The sequence below is a fragment of the Xyrauchen texanus genome, chromosome 8, assembly GCF_025860055.1.
Source record: "Xyrauchen texanus isolate HMW12.3.18 chromosome 8, RBS_HiC_50CHRs, whole genome shotgun sequence".
NCBI lineage: Eukaryota > Metazoa > Chordata > Actinopteri > Cypriniformes > Catostomidae > Xyrauchen > Xyrauchen texanus.
This window is the reverse complement of record NC_068283.1, coordinates 21,142,880-21,164,690: the sequence shown is the minus strand read 5'-3', so window position 1 is coordinate 21,164,690 and position 21,811 is coordinate 21,142,880. Positions and strand designations below refer to the sequence as shown.

Genomic DNA, 21,811 nt, shown 5'->3' with positions numbered 1-21,811 from the left:
CGACTCCTAATGAACTCTATGATGGGTATAATTTCAAAGCTAAATGTTGGTGTCTTTGTTTGTGTAAGAGTGTGTCCATGCATGCTTAATGTAATTTACACAAGACTGGTTCAACATCTTTTGTTGTTCCTGGAATAACAATCTTATCAGGCAATCAGCATTGGCAGTCCTAACCCCTACACCATGTCCTAACTAGGCGCGATGCTAAGCAATTTGTCAGTCCACACTGAATGCAAAACTGCTGCATAACACTATGCAATCACTGTCAAACGATTTAAGATGTTTATTGTACAGGTATAAGTATGAGGACCTTGAACCAATGAGATATCACAGATGTTGGGCAACCCAATGCAACACTATGAGTGTTATAGTCATATGTATCCACATATACATGTATTTAGAATAAATAATATGTTTCATTTATGTATCTGTTTAAATAATATTTATAAGTGATATTATATATCACTCATCACTTATCACAGTTGCTGAACCACACTAATATGTTTTTGCTTGAAAACGCATAATTTCTCTAAGTTTTGGCCTTCTGTCCACACTGAGACGACGCTTTTGTCTGTGAAAACCAAACTTTTTGAAAACGCTCTCCCAAGTGAATACATTTGAAAATGCCATCTTCATGTTATAGTGTGGACTAGGAAAATGGAGATATCTGAAAAGTATGACTTATTTGTTGTCATGTGGCACAGTCATGTTATCAATTGAACCAAAACAATCAAGATGGCGGCCCATGTGATAGCGGCACTGTTGTGCCTGATAGTCACTTTGATAGCGTTGTTAAATATAAATGTTACTTTGTACAACATTCACATTGCATTCCTTCAAAGGCGATGGGAAGTTTACTTGGAATTGGTGTCCGATGACGGAACACAAGGACAATTGCTTTTCAGACCATACATGTAACGTCGATTTTTCGCATGCGCAGTAAGGGGATTTAAGTGTTTTTATATGTTTCAGTGTGGACGAAAAATTTTGGGAAAACACTTGAAATCAGCAGTGTGGACAGAGTGCATTTCGAAAATGAAACATTATTTTCAAATGTATCTGTATAAATATAGACGTAGCCCAAATCTGATTCACATGGAAGAGATTTAATTGTATGTTGCTTTATTGCACCCGGTTAGGACACAGTGTAACCTTTACATCAGAGGGCAAATAGCCCTTGCCCTAACCCTAACCTTAAAGTCAGTTTGCTGTGATTGCTTAATAAAAATGTTGTTCTAACTTAGCAAATTTCTAGCAAAATGCCCTTGTTGTGACAAGTAGTAAGTTTTCTTGGATCAACATCTTTTGCTGGCCCTGAAACAACATCACTTTCCAACCAAAAATAGTCCTATCCATGTCCACAATCAAAACCCTTACAAAACCCTTCTGAAAGTCCTGCATATGTTGTGTTTTGGATGCTGGTTCCCATAATGAGATGCTGGTGTCCCCCATCTGGCTTCTTAACTGGCTCTACCAGAAATATTTCTTTAGACATTAAGCCTCAAGAGAAAGACGAAGCTGGACATTCAGCTTCAACAGCTAAGATTTGCTGGTGAGCAGCATGGCAATGCTGGTATACTGTACAATCTAGACGAGCACCAAACCAGCACTAACCAGCATAAACCAACATAGACCAACATGGAAAATCTTGCTGGTCTTAGTTGTTTTTTTTTAGCATGAACTATCCCTAAAATTAGAGGGATGACAGGTTAATGAGAATGTTGTTCAAGCTCCAACCGCAGCTACCCATTACCTTAACTCTAAAATCTAATTGGATGATTGGATTGCTGTTCTAGACAACAAACATGTTGATCCAGGAGCATATCCTACTTGGCGAATCACATACCTGTTCTCGAGCATTCCTCTCGGAGGTGCCCCTCATGCTGCTATGTGAGGGTGATGGAGAGGGTGGCAAGGAGTGCTGGGGTGGGTACTTGTTCTTCAGATGGTCCATGAAGACATCCCGCTTGCGTTCCATGTCGGCCTTGTGCAGGTTGCTGAGGGCCTCCAGGCTCTGGGCAGCAATAACTGTGTGCCGGTGCTCAGAGGTGTGGACCAGCCCCACGTTAGAGAAGCGCCGTGTGCTGTTCCCCAGCGTCCGATATTCGCGGGGGTACTCCAAATCATCGGTGGAGATCATGTGACCTCCGCCACGCTCCGGGTCTGCTGGGGGGGGGGGGGCAATAACACACACACATTCATTCATTCAGGCAAACAGTGGAGGAGAGAGTGGCGTAGAGGGGAGGGAGAAAGAGAGAGATGGGATGAGATGTTATTACAACAGAAAGAAGCACAGGAGCAAGTGGCTGCTTACTGCACAGCTATTGATCTCAGATTTAGGGGAAAAGGGGGAACTAAGAAAAAGTAAAAGCACTGAGCTATCACATCCCACAAGCACACATACCTCTGCATGCACAATCGCTTCTGCACACATTTTTATACAAGCTAGGAGAAAAAAGCACTGAAAATAAATAACTACAGAGGAGCACAAATGTGCATAAACATTCACATACTGCCTCTTAAGATCAGAGACGAAACTGGATGCACGTTTGGCTCCAATGCTTCTGCAATCTCTCATTCTCTCACTCTCTCACACTCATGAAGCAAGGCTAGTACATCACACCGGCAAAAGCTGTAAGACATAGAGCACAGACCAGAGCCAGAAGTTAACCAGGGTTGAGGCAAAAATGGCAATGAATGTGACAATAATGGCACAGATATTTCAAAAGTAGGGACAACCATAGTGAATTATTCTGTTTTATGTTATCCAATATTTTATATGCTTCATAGTATTCTATTAGGCCTATAGGTGTGGGTTTAGTGCCTCACAGACACAATAATGTCCTGAAGCTGGTCTCATAGGCAAGTGTTGTTGAATGTGTTGCTGATATGAAGTGGTTTTTCATGAAAATAAAATAAAATAAATGTCTACACATGATAATTGCTTTTGGTGCTGCTGGCAAGAATTGATTCACAAATCATCTCTCTCTTTTGTTTTATGCAAAAGAACAAGGAACATTGCTCAATCAATAATACAAAATAAAAATGAAAACCTATACTGAGGCCAGATACCTCTGGTTGTTGTTCACAAAATACAAAAAACCTGCTTCTATCATTCTGTGTAGACAGAATCTTTTGGTAAACAGCCCCTAAAATTTTAAATATCAAAAAGGGATTGGAGGGGCCTGGGTAACTCAGCAAGTAAAGACGCTGACTACCACTCCTGGAGTCATAAGTTGTGCGTGGTTGCCTCTGCGTCTGAGACCATCAATCCGAGCATCTTATCACATGGCTTGTTGAGCACGTTACCGCAGAGACAAAGCACGTGTGAAGGCTTCACGCTATTCTCCATGGTAACATGCTCAACAAGCCACGAGATAAGATGCTCGGATTGACGGTCTCAGGCGCGGAGGCAACTGAGATTCGTCCTCCGCCACCGAGTAACTACACCACCACGAAGACTTAGAACGCATTGGGAATTGGGCATTCCAAATTTGGGAGAAAAGGGGAGAGTAAAAAAGGGGGTTGGAAGCAGTGTAGTTGGTACCATATGCACGTGTACGCTGCTTCCTTTTTTCCCAGGGCTGTGTACATTTCACGACTTCTAAGGATCAACATTTGCGTATACCCTCGATATACATGTTTTGCTGCTTCAAAATGCCATAATCTACTGTAATGCTAGTTTCCACTTATCTGTATTTGATGCTGTTTTGTGAAACTGGAGATTCTTTGTTGTAATTGGTGCACTTGAATTTTGCCATTCCCTGCCCCTGACAACCGTTGTCACCGCCATCACTGACTGAGTGAGAGGAGAGAGAGAGTCACCCTCATGCTGAAGCAGTATCAGGTCAAATTAATTAACAAAATATATAAAACCTCCAGTAAAATAAGGAATCATCTCGTAATTAAGGGAAAAAGTTTCGTTCCGTATGATATCCATACACGATGCTGTTTGTCTCGTATTTTAGCATTGCACACCCAAACTGAGAATGTTTCACGAAATGTAAGAAATGGACCTGAATCACACACACATTTCGCGTGAGTTGTGTAAGATATTGGAAGTTGCTTTACACGGATGCTACACTTGACAGAAATGGCTGGGGGAAAGATCAGTTACAATCAGCGCACGTCTTCTGTCATGTTTTCTGTCAGAAGCAAGTGTCACGAACCCCGCTCCCTCGCTCCGCCCCCTCGAGCTTCCACGCTCGTTCCGCCCCCTCGAGCTCGCACGCTCTTTTTGCTCGCTCAAGCCCTCACGCCCACTTTGCTCCTACTCGCTCACATGCTCGTAGGCAATCCTTCCTCGAGTTTCTCACGCGTTTCCAATCCCCCAGAACATTATGACCACCTGCACTCGTCTCAATCACCCCTTTATTCCTTTCACCTGCACTCGTCTCATCACCTTTCATTGTTTACACCTGCACCTTCCCCTATAAATACCACAGCACATCCGTTTCACGGGTGTTGGTTATTGTATTTAGTTTCCCGTGTCTTTGCCCCCCGCTAGTCTCATCTAGTTTTGACCTCCTCTCGTTCACCTCTTAGCTTGCCAGCTTCCCTTGTTCCCCTGTCTTTTGCTCCCACTAGTCTCGTCATTTTCCTCTTGATTCCCCGGCTTTCGAGCTCCCCTTGTTCCCCTGTCTTTTGCTCCCTCTAGTCCCGTCTCGCTGATTCTGATTACCCCGGCTTTGACCCCCTACGCTCTCGTTGACCACTCTCTCCTGGATTTGCCCCTTTACCCTATCTTGATTCCCCGGCTTCGATTTAACGCTCACCCTGACCATTCTTCACTGGATTTGCCCCTTGATTGTACTTTTGCCTGCCTGCAATAAAACGCAGTTTGACTTACATTGTGACTGTCTCTTCTTGTGCGGGTTACAGCAAGATCATTTTGTCAAAATCATATAGCATTCAAGTGCATGTTAATTGTTTCCCCCATTGGGACTCCAGTAAACACACCTATTCATAACATGCCATTACATTTTATTGCATACGACAGAGCATGTTTTTTCACTGCAATGCAGTGTCTCGTGCAGGAATGTCTGTAAATATGGGTCATTCCTACAATATGGTGACATGTAAGTCCCCATTACAAGTGTTTGTGTGGTATTTCTATTGGTAATTTCACCCAATTACAATTTTAATAGGCTTGTTAAAAATAATAAATGCTTATTATAATGTTATACACATCTGTTGGCTTAAAAGTTACATTTTAAATAACTGAAATCTTTTGAACCGTGTCATTTCCTCAGGTCCCCAATACTTCACATCACTGCATGTCAAAAATAAATGCTAAATCATTGGATTTCATTTGTTTCCCCCATACATTTAAGAGTTTAGTGTTACATTCTCTAACTAACAAGTATTCATTTGTGTCCCTTGATTTATTGTCCACCCTGTTATGTCATGATGCTATGACCTTTTGAAGATATATGTTAGGAAATGACATCACACACACTGGAGGTGGACATCAGCCATTCTAAAAAATTTGTTATTTGAAGTTTATAACTCTATTGTTCTATTAATGTTTTCCTATATTTTGTGGTGTTAGTCATATGTGGTCAAGCATAAGATGTCCACCCTGTTATGGGAAGATATATGGAACATTCATATAATTAAACATTTTCAATATACAGTATTTCTGTTAAAAGAAATACAATTATTAATTTTTGTTTAAAAATATGCTTGCTAGACATAAATCACAGACATGGCTGGACTGGCAGACTAGCCATCGGGAGAACCGAGTGGGCTGGTGGGTCACTGAACATAACATCACTCTAATAACAGGTTACTTGTACTGCAGGTGTCTACATTGGACATTCATTCATTCATTCAGTATCTCATAAATATTATTTCACTTATCAATTCATTGCAAAACCATTTATTTTTAATGTGTTAATGTGTGGCGAATTATTAGTAAAGGCTTGCAGCACTTCTGCAATTTGCCAATATTGCCAAACAGTTCTATGTTAAACATTTGGCAAATATAAACGTCTGCCACTACTGTTAAACTGTTCTGTGGCAAACAGTAGGCTTACTATGTGGCAAACATTTGACAAATATAAATGGCTGTTGGCAAATACTACTATAGCAAACCTGATGGCAATAATAAACTTTTAACTACTACAAGGGATCAACTGAGATTTTGTTTTTCAATTTTGTAGGATACATTGAAACTAGGTTGAAGCAAAACTTTTAACTGTCCAAAACATTTTTATGCCTGCAACCAGACATACAGCACACCCTTGCAAACAGTATTTACTTGAGACAAACTTGCAGTTAACTTTAGATAGGTTTAAATATGTGTCACACTAAAACTGGAAAAAAGAAGCTACAAAATGACTTCTCACTGACACCATGTTCTCTCCATTGGCCCTTAAACCCCTTGGTTAACCACCTCGAGCTTGGGGCTAAAAATATTTTTACCATTCAATAAATTATTCACAAATTATTTCAAGTATTTAATCTGAAAGCTGCAAGTATTTCATTTAGCATAGATGGTGCATTAAACAAACATCTTGTTGCGCTGCAATAATAGACAGCAGCAGAGCTCCTGAGTAGTGGCTAAATTGAATAACCTTGTGGTTAATGTTGTTAGCATTGAATACGTTAACAGCACACACTCTCCTGAGAAGCAGCATTATATTTCAGAGAGTGGTCTGTTGAAGGACAGACACAACTGATATACACTTGCCATGATACTTGCTCTAGGAATTTTTAACCACTAATATACCCTGACAATCTGACTAAATTTTGTTAGCATTAGCAATAAGCAGCATCAATGGTAAAAGGGCGGACATAATCAATTCCCTTTAACAGGCTAGGCTACAAAATTGAGCGATATCTCTGTGTTAGAGTTGTTCATTAGTGTTTTGTTTGGAGATCAACTGCTTTTTTGTGAGTTATATCGACTCTTACAAAAATGTACCATGATTTTACTGCAGTATCACTAACTGTATTGCATCAACTGTATTTTGGTGAAGAAAAAAAAATTATATTCATGACACATAGTAAAGATCCTATTAGGAGAGTATGGAATCGTCATGGTTACTGTTGTAACCTCCGTTCCCTGATGGAGTGAACGAGACGTTGTGTCGAATGTAGTTTCTTTCTTGAGAGCCGCGCGTACATCTGAACTTGAGAAAAGGCTAATGAGAAATTGGCAGACAGAATTTGCATGTTCCACCCCCGGACATACTGGTATAAAGGGAAGTGGGCGTGTGTCTGTCAGTCAGGTTTTTGCACTGAGGAGCCGATAATAAGTTACGACCATTTACAGTGGTAGGTCTAGTGTTATGGCACGCGGAATACATCAGGGAACGGAGGTTACAACAGTAACCATGACATTGTGTTGAATGAAGTGAAACAAGGGGTCTGTCACGTTCCTGTGTCTGTCTGCCCCATGTTCTCTGTTTCACTAATCACGTTTATGTCATGTTTCCTTGTTGTCCGCTCCGTGTTTTCCGTTTCACCCGTCACCGATCCCGTTCCATGTCACGTTTTCCCTGTTGTCCACCCTGAGTCTCACTGTCCGTGTGTGAAACTGCACTTCCCGCAATTCCCGGATCACGCTCCCAGCCCTGATCACTGTGTTATTGTCTGCACTTGTCTGTTATTTTGTCATTACCTTGTCTGTTTATTTAAACCCCGCTTTCTCCCCTTCCCGTTGTCATTCGTTGATGTTCCATGTCTCCGCTTGTGTATAGTTTGACCCGCGCTTCGTGTTCCCTGCCTGTCTGTCTGTCAGCCCGTTCATGGTTACCCGTTATCTGTCCGTCCAAGGTTACCCTGTCGTTCTCCGCCCTCCGTTTCCTCTTGTATTAGTTTGCTTTTTTCCCATCGTGGACTTTCTTTTGTTCCTGTGTTTTGTTATTTCGGTTCTTTGTTCTAATAAAGCCCGCATTTGGATCCACACTCCCGTTTGCCTTCTCCTACTTCCACAACTTCATTACAGGGTCCCATTTAAAAGTGCCAAGCACTAGACCATGTTACATGAACTGCTGACACAGATGTAAGCAGGCTGCTGCGTGCTAGAAACAACTGTATCGGGTGCCCAGGCCCAGTGGCGTGGACTGCACAGCGTGCAGAGAGGGAGAAAGCCGCTGGTAGTGCACCTTAGATCCAACAGCAGTGTTTTGCCAATAAAGGTGAGTGGAACAGTAGTGAACTTCAGATTGCTTCTGCACAACCACTCGGCTCCGAAGAAAAAATCAGACTGACAGACGCACGCCCGCTTCCCTTTATACCCGTATGTCTGGGGGCGGGGCATGCAAATTCTGTCTGCCTATTTCTCATTGGCCTTTTCTCAAGTTCAGAGGTACGCGAGGCTCTCAAGAAAGACCCTTGTGTCACTACATTGTCACTACACAATGTCGAGTGAGTGACAGAAGGGGAACTACTTTTCATTACAATAGAGATTAAACCATAGTAATGAGAAGGCATCAGGGGTGTTTTATAACTGTCATGTCTAGATGTGTTTTTGTTCATGTTTTGTTTTCATGTCATTTATTTTGAAATTCTAGTTCCTGAGTCATGTCATGTGGTTCCCTTGTCATGTGATTTCATGTTTCCCACCATGTTCACATGTCTTGTTTTCATTGGTTTATTGTCTTATCAGTTCTAGTTTGTCATTGGTTTAAGGTTATTAGTCTTGTTATCTTCTTTATATTTCTGTCTGTTTATTGGTTTTCTTGTTATTGTTTTACCCAATGTCTTTGTATTTAAGCCTTCATGTTTGCCATTGTCTCTTGTCAAGTATTGTTGATGTAACCTTGTTTGGTAAGTTTATGTTCATGTTAATTGTTCATGTTTATGTTTGGTTTAGTTTAGTTATTGTCTATCGTTAGGGTTTTGGATTTCCCATCAGTAAATAAACTGCACTTGGGTTCTTCATCTTCATGTCATCGTTTTCATCATTGGCAGTGCCAGCACAACGTTACAATAACACTGACATGTATAGTACATACCATAGTTAAACTAATTCTGTTACAATTTACTGATCCTTGTGTTGCTACAAAACCGTTCTGTATTTCTTATGGGAAACACAAAGTGAAAAATATTAAGGAATATTCTGGTCCATTAAGATTTTCACTTAAAAATTAAATTTTAAGTGTTTCTAAATAAAACCTATAGTATGTCTTCAAAAGACTTGGAATATGATGCACATGTTGCATGGACTATTTTTATGTTTCTTTTGGTTTCTTCAAAGCGAGTTACTATCAACTGCCATTATATTGAAAAGATGGAGTGGGATATCCATTTAAGCATCTACTTTTATGTTATGCAGTAAGAAGTTCATACAGGTTTTGAATGGCATTAGGTTGAAAATAATGACATAACTTCATTTTTGGGTGAACGTTTCTTTTAAGACTCCTGTTGTCTTAGGGTAATTTTTGACCCAGACAGCTAATGAATATGTTATAAATACTGAATAGCTTTTGGAACTGCAACCAAACATTGTTACTTTGTCATCACCATCAAAACAAAACAAAATATAAAAATAACATTTAATTTTGTACATAATTGTTTAAGAGAAATTACATTTTAAAACAAATTGTTCCATTGTGACCTTTCACTTACAAACTTTCCGGATATTTGCAGCTTGAAATGTTCTTGAAATGTTTTGTAATCCCCCCCTAATGGTAAAGGATGGATAAAATACCTATTACGGAACCTTCCTAAACCCCTGTAACACTGCAATAAATGGTTAGATATTGTTAAATGGGGTCTTTAGTGCCATTGTACAATAATCAAGAATTTATGCATTTTAAATGATTTTCAATATGGGTCAAAAATGACCTGAAGGACAAAAGTTTCTTAAAACAATAGGAGGGTTAAATGATGATTACTGTGTAGGATAAACAGCACAGCCACATGTAGTTCTGCTCTGAAATGTACTAAACAACATGCAGAAAGCATGGCTTTGTTACTCTTAGATGGCATTGGTGTCCACTCAGGGCCAGATTAATGCAATAAATGGGAAATGTCCCTTACCCACAGGCAATACTTTCAAGAGAATGACATACAGTAATTCTGTCTCTTTCTGACTCTTTCTCTCACCTCAGATCATTTACCCACAGCTAACTTATTCCCTTAATAAAGATACAAATGCTGAAGCAAAATAATTGTTTTTAGTTTAAGCTGGTGGAAAAAGTGTCTTCCAAGGATTGAGAAGGCATTGATTTGACATGTGCATGGAAGCAGACACCATGATTGTCAACAGTTCACTCTCCTGACATGCTAAAGCAGGTAACTAACACGGGCAGCGAGCCAGAGGGCGGAGAGAGCGAGAGCACAGAATGCCGGAAGTGTAGATGGGTTGCTTGCCTCCATCCATCACAGAAGCCGAGGTAGAATTACTCTGACAGGCAAAATCAATGCAAAATAACAGCAAGGGAACTTGTTAGCGAGACCTTTTAAAAAAGTACAAGAGAACATTGATGTTTGGCAAGAGAGAGAGAGAGAGAGAGAGAGAGAGAGAGAGAATGAGAGCAAGAAAATGAAAGCTACCAAACTAAACACTAAAGCCATTTTTATCCCACTGTTATGAAGATTTGAAAATCGGGCTGCAACTAATGATTATTTTGATAATATTTTAATCTAACGATTATTAGAAGGATTATTAGAATGATTATTGCAACAATTAATCATTAGTTCTTAACCGATTATTCAGCTTGTGCCCAGACTTAAAAGGTTGTATTAAATGTGTTTGCAAACAATAAAGAGAACAAAATCATTTTTAGAAATACCTCTAAATGACATTCACTGAATTAAAGGGAAAAAAATGTTTTATCAAGTTTAATTCAGTACAAAATTCACTAAAACAAAAATCATATTGTTATCAAGTGTTTTTTTTTATTGTTTTCCATTTAAAAATGTCTAAAAATCCTTAAAACATGATACATTTACTTGAGAAGCAACATATAAGATATTTAGACTTGCTTTAAGAGGATGTATTGTACACTTGTAAGTGTATTTTGTATATAAGTGTATTTTTCACTTGGTTATAATTCTGCGAGAGCAGTAAATACAAAATATACTTATATTCAAGATCTATTCTCTAAAAGCAAGTCTAAATATCTTATATGCTGCTTCTCAGGTGAATGCATCTCTTTTTTTTTTTTAAGAATTTGTATATATTTTAAAATATTTGTATCTTTAATATTATATTCAACATTCTCAGATAACAATTTTATATTCTGCAGTATTGCTGCTAAAGTAAATGTATGGTTTTTTTAAATGAGTTTTAGATATTTATATTGGAAAACAAGCCAAAACAAAAACAAATCAAAAACTTATTTTGTTGCAGTGTATAATGGTGTGAAGACTTCCTCTCTCACCTTTCTGTTCACTTCAATCCACCTTTAACTCACAAAAAAACAAACTCCCTCTTATTAATAAAGCTGTGTATTCCAATTTTCTTCACGATATGAGATGCACAGTGGCACACATATTACACGAGCCATCATGTTATAATCTAGCTGCATTAAGCATGTGCACTCGGGGTATGAGCGTTGTCAGCTGAGTGCAGTTTCAGTCTCTCCCCTTAAGATCAGGCACTGACTTCAAAGAGAAATTCCAGTTTCATAGTTTGTATTTATTTACATGATACATACACATAATACATACCGTATTATTTAAACTTTAATAAATCTATAATGCATTCAATATAACTGCATTTAAGATGTAACACCGGGTGTTTCCTTTAAAGATCTCCGGCTCCACTTACTCCACAATGAGAGTGCTTCTGTATTTACTTATTTAGTATTTTTGTCTTATTCACTCATACTTTGAGATCTACATCACCTGAAGCTGTTTGAAAAGTTTAGAGTTCATCTGGAATGTGATCTGTGTAATTCTTCCTCTCCTCAGTCAGTCATGAACTGCAGTGCTGCACATGCGTCATCATTACAGTTTAATATAATCTCATGTTATGTGAAATTAGTTGTCTATAAATTGGACTAATCATTTCAGCCCTATGTGTAACATTATTGTGTGCATATAGGCAATACTTGTACTGAATACACTTAATTTAGACAATGAGTGTGTGTGTGTGAATTGAGAGGCAACTTTACAAAGCACAACTTATTTTACTGCATATTCATTTAAAAGCAATTAAATGTTTTACCACAATGTCTTAATTATATAATTTACAGTTCCTAATTATAGCATAGTTAAAGAAGCTATTAAAAATGTAACGTTGTAATGCATCTTTTTGGCAACAGTGACGTGTTAACATAAAAAAATGGTTTTGTGACGGGAGCATAACTTTAATTCAAGACCCTATGAAATGGCTTGATGAATGTAGTTTAGTTTTCTTTCAGATTTTGAAAATGTTCCTTTTGAAACAAGATGGGACAGCACATATTAAAGGGCTTGTTCCTCTTTCAAATAGCCAATAGTCTATTGTACAAGTCACATATGTGAACCATGATTTACTGCTAGTCAGATGGTAAAAGTCTCATTTTACAGAGCATATATTAAATGTGAGAACAAGGTTCAAGTTTCATCTATATTTTTGGTCTGTTTTCCAAGAAGAGAAAGACTCAATTTTAAATATGTGCACTGCCAGCCAAAGGTTTGGAATAATGTATAGATTTTGCTGTTTTGGAAGAAAATTGGTACTTTAATTCACCAACGTGGCATTCAACTGATCACAAAGTATAGTCAGGACATTACTGATGTAAAAAAACAGCACCATCACTATTTGAAGTAATTTTTGATAAAATATAGACAGGCCCCATTTACAGCAGCCTTCACTCCAGCAACTTATCCTTGAGTAATCATGTTAAATTGCTAATTTGGTACTAGAAAATCACTTGCCATTATATCAAACACTGCTGAAAGCTATTTGATTCATTAAATGAAGCTTAACATTGTCTTTGTGTTTGTTTTTGTGTTGCCACAATATGCAACAGACTGGCATGTCTTAAGGTCAATATTAGGACAAAAATGGCAAAAAAAAAGAAACGGCTTTCTCTAGAAACTTATCAGACAATCATTGTTTTGAGGAATGAAGGCTATACAATGCTTGAATTTGTTCAAAAAAACGAAAGATTTCATACAAAGGTGTACACTACAGTCTTCAAAGACAAAGGACAACTGGCTCTAACTTGGACAGAAAGAGATGTGGAAGGCCAGATGAACAACTGAACAAGAGGATGCATCAGAGTCTCTAGTTTGAGAAATAGACGCCTCACATGTCCTCAGCTGTCAGCTTCATTGAATTCTCAACACCAGTTTCATGTACAACAGTAAAGAGACGACTCAGGGGTGCAGGCCTTATGGGAAGAATTGCCAAGAAAAAGCCACTTTTGAAACAGAAATACAAAAAAAAAAATGTTAGAGTGTACAAAGAATCACAAACATTGGACAACAAATAATTGAAAAAGAGTGTAATTGATCTTAACCCCATTGAGTTTTTGTGGGATCAGCTAGACTGTAAGGTGCGTGAGAAATGCCCGACAAGACAGACACATCTATGGCAAGTGCTACAGGAAGTGTGGGGTGAAATGTCACCTGATTATCTGGACAAACTGACAGCTAGTCGTATGGATTACTTTTATGCTGCCTTTATGTCCTTCTTGGACCTTTTGAGTTTTGGTCACCATTCACTTGTTTGAGACATTATTCTAAAAATCTTTGTATTCTGCTGGAGAAAGAAAGTGATACACATCTGGGATGGCATGAGTGTGAGTAAATTAGAATTTTCATTTTTTGGGATAACTACTGTATCCTTTTAAACACACATCCACATTTTAAGACAATCTTCAACAAATTCACTAATACAAACACAAATGAGAAACAGTCATGTAGAAAAAACAAAAAGAATTCACTCAATTATGTATAGACATAAACACAGTTTTAAGCTGTATTTCAAACAGACTGGAGAGGCAGTTCCAAAAATCAAAGGCACTTTATTATTTCTTCAGTTTATTAGTTTTTTAATGTGCACTCAAAAGCAATGGCCTGTTTAACAGTGGCCTCTAGAGCCCAGCAGCTCACCAACAACACTTGATGCATTGCATTTCATCCCCTTTCACCATGGCCTGCAAAGTGAATGCCCACCCTGCACTGCATGTAATTACACTAATATTCTGTCCACTAACACACAATTGGTTGACTCAATGTTGCTTTGTCAGGCTGGTCAGAATCCATTGCCACAGAGCCAGAGTGTTACACTTTTTGTCACAGAATGGAGGCAGATGTAAGGACCAAACTCAGAGTTCAAAAACCTATATACTATAATAAACTCCCACAAGGAGGAACAAAAGCATAAACAACCCCAAAGGGGACAAAGGGAAAACCAGGCTGGGAACAGGGGCACAGGACCGAGCGGACCAGGCAGGGCAGAATAGGAATGATAGGATACATGGACTTGACTGAAAACAAGAAGAACTGACAACAGACAGCCAACACGAGGAGCCAAATATAGCTAGAGAAATTAAGTGGGTTAACAGACAGGGAAGGTGTGACTAATGAAATAATAATGAGCAAACAAGGAGGCAGGGTATGATGTCAAACAGAGAAATACACAGCGATACAGAAACAATAACAAAGCCTTGTATTCTCGACAGCAAACACACGAATGACATGAGCACACATCGGCAAGAGAATTGAGGCGATATATTCATGCAGCCAGGTGACACAAGCACAATGCACCCACATAAATAACAGACAGACAAGGAGTACCGATGTCCGGGTCCCGACACAGACCAGAACTAGACAGGAAGTCAGGACCCACACCATCTCCAGACATGAAGAGCGTGTGGCAGGGAATGAATCAGAGGCTGTGCGCTCACACAAAGACAGACATGGGCAGATAATGCCACAGTCACGTCAGACCAACCCCCCCAAACGGGAACATCAAACAAAGACCAGACACATTGAATGAGAACTAATACAGACCAGAAAACAGAGAGGGAGGGAAACCAAGGAGGGAACTTAGAAACGGGACGGGGTCTGGTGGCCTGGGAGGAAGCCTCACAGCAAGGGCAAGGGTCTGGAGGTCTGGGAGGCGGCGTCAGGGCAGGGGGGAGTTCAGGCTACCTGGGAGGTTGCCTCAGGGCAGAATGGAGTTCAAGCGGCTTGGGAGGTGGCCTCAAGACTGATATGGGTTGTGGCGGCCTAGGAGGTAGCCTCAGGGCAGAGGGGACAGAGCATTGGGCAGCAGCATCTGAAAAAGAACCAGAGCTCAGGGGAGTATCGGCCGCTGGATAGGAGAGAGGTGGCGGCTCAGGGGGCGGAGCCGGGACAGGCTCAAGCACTGGCTGTGACCGGGAACAGTCTGCTTTGTTGTGAGCGCTGGCATTGGGACGGACGAGGCTTTAAACGCTGGTTCAGCGATGGACAAGACTTCAGGAACCTGCTCGTTGATCATTGCAGGCATGGGCCTCTGAGGTATAAGTGCCCTTCTCCTCTTCCTTCTACTGGCATTGAGGAGCACAGCTGCTGCGGCAGCCTTAGTGGCTATGGACGCTGGCAACAGCAGGGGAACAGCTTTCGCTGCTCTGGGTGCTGGCTGTGGTAGCAGGGGAACAGCCTTCGTGGCTCTGGGTGCTGGCAGGGCCAGGGGAGCAGCCCTCGTGCCTGGAAATGCTGGCAGCATCTGAGAAGGTGCATTTCTCCTCCTCCTCCTCCTCTTTTGGGTTCGGGAAAGGCTGGGGTCTTGGCAGTCTATGGCTGGAACAATGGAATGGCCAGTGTGGGAGAGCTGCCTGTACTGCGGGGTAATCCACTCCTTCCAGTGTTGGATGTAGCCCACAAAACACCAGAAGGGGTGGGGCCCCAGCCCTTTCATCTCCCAGGTTCCAATAGGGTCCTTAAGGCATCCGTTAAACAGATCCCTAAGCTCAGCCTCAGAGTAACCCAACTTGTCTGCCACAATCAGGATCCTGGAGGCAAAGCATCTGACATCGTCCTCTCCTTCCTAGAGAGAGTGGAGTAGGGCAATCTGGACCGATCGCCATATTCAGGTTGTCTCTTGATAGGGAGAGGGAGATGTAGGTAGATGTAAGGACCCAAACGCAGAGCTCAAAAAACTAAATACTTTATTAATAAAACAAACTTCCAAAAGGGGGAACAAAAACATAAACAACCCTGAAGGGGACAAAGGGAAATCCAGGCTGGGAACAGGACTGACAGGACCAGGCAGGGCAGGACAGGAAACATGACTGAAAACAAGACGAACATACAACTGACAGCAAACAAGAGGAACCTAATCTAGGGAGAGAAATCAATCAGGTTAACAGACAGGGCAGGTGTGACTGATGAAACAATAATGAGCAAACAAGGAGGCAGGGTATGATGTCAAACAGAGAGAGAGAAACACGTGGCGATACAGAAACAATAACAAAGTCGCATGTTCTCACAAGACAGCAAACACCCGAATGACATGAGCGCACATCGGCAAGACAATTGAGGCTCTATACTCTCATGTCAATCGACAAAAAGGAAGACAGAATGCGTAGCAACACTAAACAAAGTGATGCCACGCATTCTCACGTACAAAACAAAACCTGAGTGCAGATCGCGACGCGTATGCCACACGATGCGCACAACAGGCGACAAAACAAGACCAGGCACGTGTCAGAGTTCGGCCACACATGCAAACGATACCAAAGTGATCGAACCTCAGCACAACACAAAGACTGCTCGCGACCCAGGTGCGCAGCCACGGCCACGAGATACAGTCACAAAGACAGACATACTGTTAGTTATTGATGCGAGAGCATGCAGTCAGATGACACAAGCGATATGCACCCACGTCAATAACAGACAGACAAGTAGTATGGATGTCCGGGTCCCGACAGAGACCGGAACCAAACTAGACAGGAAGTCAGGACCCAGACACCATACTGCAAACATGAAACACAAGCTGTGTCTCGTTTCGAAGGCTGCATGCTAGGTAGAACACATCCTTTGAAGGCTGCAGTATACCGAGTGTCGTCCTTTAAACAAGCCTTGTTTAAACAAAACAAGGTCTTAGTAGGACAAAAGGGAATGTAACATAGTTGCTATGACAGCACACCACTCTTTAGCGAGCGCTATGAGTGAGAAAGTAATGTATTAGGTACATTTTAGGAGAGTTATAATGATGTAAAGAAAAAAGAAAATAGATTTTACAGGTGTACTTCTAGTCTAATACTTTATTTTAATTATATATTAATATAATTATACATATTATATACCCTGCACCCATCTACTGAGGTACTTCAACTTGGGAATTAACATTCCTTGCGTTTGAATATCATATTTACAGGCAAATTGGCTTCATTTTGTTTAGACATTTCCATTGAAGCAAAGAATTGTGGGTTGTGAGTACCCACAAAGGATACACCTCATGCATCCTCCGAATTCCCATGAAAGAAGGTCGCATTCGAAGGCTGCATTCGAAGTGTCCTACTCGCTTTTCTGAAACGAGACAGCCTCGATGACGTATGTGGCAGACAAATGCGACCTCTGGAGGACAGACCCTTCCAAATGAGACAGCCACAGACAGAAGAGCGTGTCTCACGGAATAAAACAGAGACCGCGCGCTAACACAAAGACAGACATGGGCAGATAATGCCACGGTCCCATCAGACCAAAACACAGACTGACAAAGTGATGGGAACTATGACAAAATCAATATAACAATGGCTTATTTATCAGGGTTCAATGGTAAGGAATTAATAACCCTTATTTTAAGTAATGTATTTGCCCATGTATGCCAGAATATTGTTTTATTAAATGCTGCATTTAAATTTTTTTATAAATAATACTAATTACTAGGCTTTTAATTTTTAATAATAGCTGGACACTATGATGCAATAATGTACTAGCAATCTTGCAGGAAAATGAGCTCATATAGTTGACTCTGCATATTAAACTGGAATAGGAGAAAGTATTTGAAAATCAAAAAAATTACAGACCTCAGCTTTAGTTCACCCAAAAATGAAAATTCTCTCATTAATTACTCACCCTCGTGCCATCCCAGATGTGTATGACTTTCTTTCTTTTGCTAAACAGAAATGTAGGTCCATTCAATGCAAGTGACTGGTGAATGGTGACCAGATATCAGAAGACCCAAAAAGGGCATAAAGGCCACATAAAAGTAATCCATAAGACTCCAGTGGTTAAATCCATATCTTCAGAAACTATCTACAATTTCACTTCCACATTAGGTGTATATTCTGTTGTGTAACAGATGTGTAAACTGTGTTGTGTAAATCAGATGTTTATTGTAATTGGCATACTGCTATGTTGCTTGGAGCTGCACCCAAGACTTTCACCCTCTGTTGCGCTTGTCTATATGGTTGAGTGACAATAAAGGGATTTGATTTGATTCTGGTGTGGAAGTGACTATTACTTTCACATTCAGCCACATATTTGTTGGGGTTGGTCAAAGGTGGAGATTTATAGTAAAAAAAAAGGACTCATATATAGGACTTAATATTGATCTTTTTCTCACCCACACCTATTATATCACTTCTGAAGATATGCATTTAACCACTGGAGTCTTATGGATTGCCTTTTTGGATCTTCTGAGATCTGGTCACCATTCACTTGCATTGTGATGTCCAACATATCTTAAATATTCTTCTAAAAATCTTTGTGTTCTGCTAAAGAAAGAGTTTTTGGGTGAACTATCCCTTTAACAATAAAAAGATTACTTAATCAAGCCAAAGGCATGTTGAAATGGACCATATTAAGTGTAATGAGCAATTCAGGATGAACAGAGTGAGTGAATCAGTCAGACAAATTGGCCAGTCATAGGCTATATGAAACATCCATCCTTTGGGAGGAGCAGGGTTGGGAGAGTTCATTTTTAAATGTATTCCACTACAGATTACAGAATACATGCTTTCAAATGTAATTTGTTGCGTATTGCGTTAGATTACTCAAGGTCAGTAATGTGTTCTAAATACTTTGACCAGACAAATTCTTCAGCACTGGTACATTTCTTCATTTGTTTTGACTATAAAAACTCTGCCAGTACAATAAGACAAATACACATGTTAAAAATACATTCTCTGAAAAACCTAAATATCTTATGCAGCTTTGTTTATAAAACAAGATAAATGAAATTGATCTTTTAGATATTTTAACAGGAAAACAATACGAAAATTATCATCATTTGCCCTAATATAAAAGGTCTTATTAGAAAAAAAGAAATTATGATCCAAAGTGAATTTTCTTGATAAAAAAATATGATCGTGCTTGGTAACATGTGCATGTAAAATGGCTAGAAATTTTTTTAGTTTAGCGTAAAGCTGACCATTTACACAAGGTTTACTTCTATTTCTTCTGCTCCAAACTTACTTCAAACGTACTTCTCTGTCTGCTCGTATGAAAGTAACACATCATAAGAAAGTGTTTCACCGCTGTTCAAATGCACTTTGGATCGCATCATTTATATGTATAAATGTTTTCCATCTGAAATGACTAAATATTAAATGAAACAAATGACAATAAAATGCAAAGTAATCAGTAATCAAAATACTTTTGGAATGTAACTGTATTATAATTACTAATAATTTGTAACAGTAGTAGAATACAGTTACTTGTATTTTGTATTTTAAATACACAATCCTGTTACAAGTATTCCATTTCTCCCAAACACTGGGGAGGAGGTACCAACAAACAGATGTTGTTAAACAAAGCTAAACAACTGCAAATGTTCAATCATTACATTTTATTCATTCTCTCTCTCTCTCTCTCTCTCTCTCTCTCTCTCTCTCTCTCTCTCTCTGACAAATATATGACAAAGCATAGCGACCTTTCCTCGCTGCTGTATAATTGCTATTACCGACTAGGGGCCATCAAACTGACTGAGAAACAACTCTTTCTCTAACAAGTCCATTACGGATGAGTCACACAAATAGAAACACAAACATCAACATACAGTACACACACGCGCTCGCACGCACACACGCAGGCACACACAGCCAACTCTACGTATTGCATGCTCTTTTTCCTATCTCTCCATCTTAACAAACATCTAATGTTTGAGAAATGTTAATTATTCAGCACTGCTTTTGAAAACTTGATTGAACGCACACAGTAAGTTTGAAAAGCAATCTGGTTTTTGCCCTTGGGGTTCAGAATACACACACTCACCTTTAGACATAAAAACGCACATGCCAAGGCTGGGGCATATTGCAAGCTTGTTTGTTTCCCCTGGTGTTAATAGCATCATTTTTAATTAAACTAAACAAGAGATCACAAAACCACCACCACCCCCTCTCTCTGACACAGTGGAGACTCATCTCATGTGTCTGTCATTACAATAACGAGGCTGCTAACAATGTCAAAAGACAGAGTGGCTTTTTAAATCACCAAACTAATGTTTTTTAAGACATATGTGTTTCTATGTGGGCTTTTGGCCTATGTGTGCGTATCAGTGCGTCACATTTTTCTTTAATGCGATTCTGGAAACCATAAGAGACATAATTATAAGAGCAGAGAGACAGAGTGAGAAGCACAACATCATCTGCTTGCAGTTCTGCTCGCTCCACAGGCCTTCAGTCTAGCAGAAATTTTCACTGCCAAATGCTTTTAGATAATTGCCAACATCAGAGATAAGCAGCAATGTCACATCAAATAAAACAAAATTCCTGCTGAGCAAAAATTAAAAAAAAAAGCTTAAAAGAAATATTTCATGCCAAAATGAAAATTATATCATCGTTTACTCACCCTCATGCCATCCCAGATGAGTATGACTTTCTTCTACTGAATACAAAGATTTTTAGAAGAACATTTCGGCTCTGTAGGTCCACAATGCAAGTGAATGGTGACCAGAACTTTGAAGCTCCAAAAAGCACATAAGGCAGCATAAAAGTAATCCATATGACTCCAGTGGTTAAATCCATATATTCTGAAGTGATATGATGGTGTGGGTAAGAAACAGATACATTTGAAGTCCTTTTTACTATAAATCTCCACCTTATACAAACCCCGACCAGTAGGTGGCGATATGCACAAAGGATGTGAATTGCCAAAAAAAAGAAGAATGTGGAAGTGAAAGTGTATATTTATATAAACTCAGCAAAAAAAGAAACCCCTTTTTCAGGACACTGTATTTTAAAGATAATTTGGTAAAAATCCAAATAACTTTACAGATCTTTATTGTAAAGGGTTGAAACAATGTTTTCCATGCTTGTTCAATGAACCATAAACAATTAATGAACATGCACATGTGGAACGATCGTTAAGACACTAACAGCTTACAGACGGTAGGCAATTAAGGTCACAGTTGTAAAAACTTAGGACACTAAAGAGATCTTTCTACTGACTCTAAAAAACATGAAAACAAAGATGGCCAGGGTCCCTGCTCATCTGCGTGAATGTGCCTTAGGCATGCTGCATGGAGGCATGAGGACTGCAGATGTGGCCAGGGCAATATATTGCAATGTCTGTACTGTGAGACGATTAAGATGGGAAGGACAGCTGATCGTCCTCGCAGTGGCATACCACATGTAACAACACCTGCACAGGATAAGTACATCCAAATATCACCCCTGCGGGACAGGTACAGGATGGCAACAACAACTGCCCGAGTTACACCAGGAATGCACAATACCTCCATCAGTGCTCAAACTGTCCGCAATTGGCTGAGCGAGGCTGGACTGAGGGCTTGTAGGCCTATTGTATGGCAAGTCCTTAACAGACATCACCAGCAACAATGTCTCCTATGGGCACAAACCCACCTTCACTGGACCAGACAGGACTGCCAAAAAGTGCTCTTCACTGACGAGTCACAGTTTTGTCTCACCAGGGGTGATTGTCAGACTTGCGTTTATTGTCGAAGGAATAAGCATAAAAACCGGTG

The 21,811-nt window shown here is 39.9% G+C and overlaps 1 pseudogene; it reads right to left on the bottom strand.

The window, feature by feature from the left end:
- LOC127647479 (SRC kinase signaling inhibitor 1-like) overlaps nt 1–21,811 on the bottom strand; it is a 168,895-nt pseudogene that overhangs the window by 82,516 nt on the left and 64,568 nt on the right.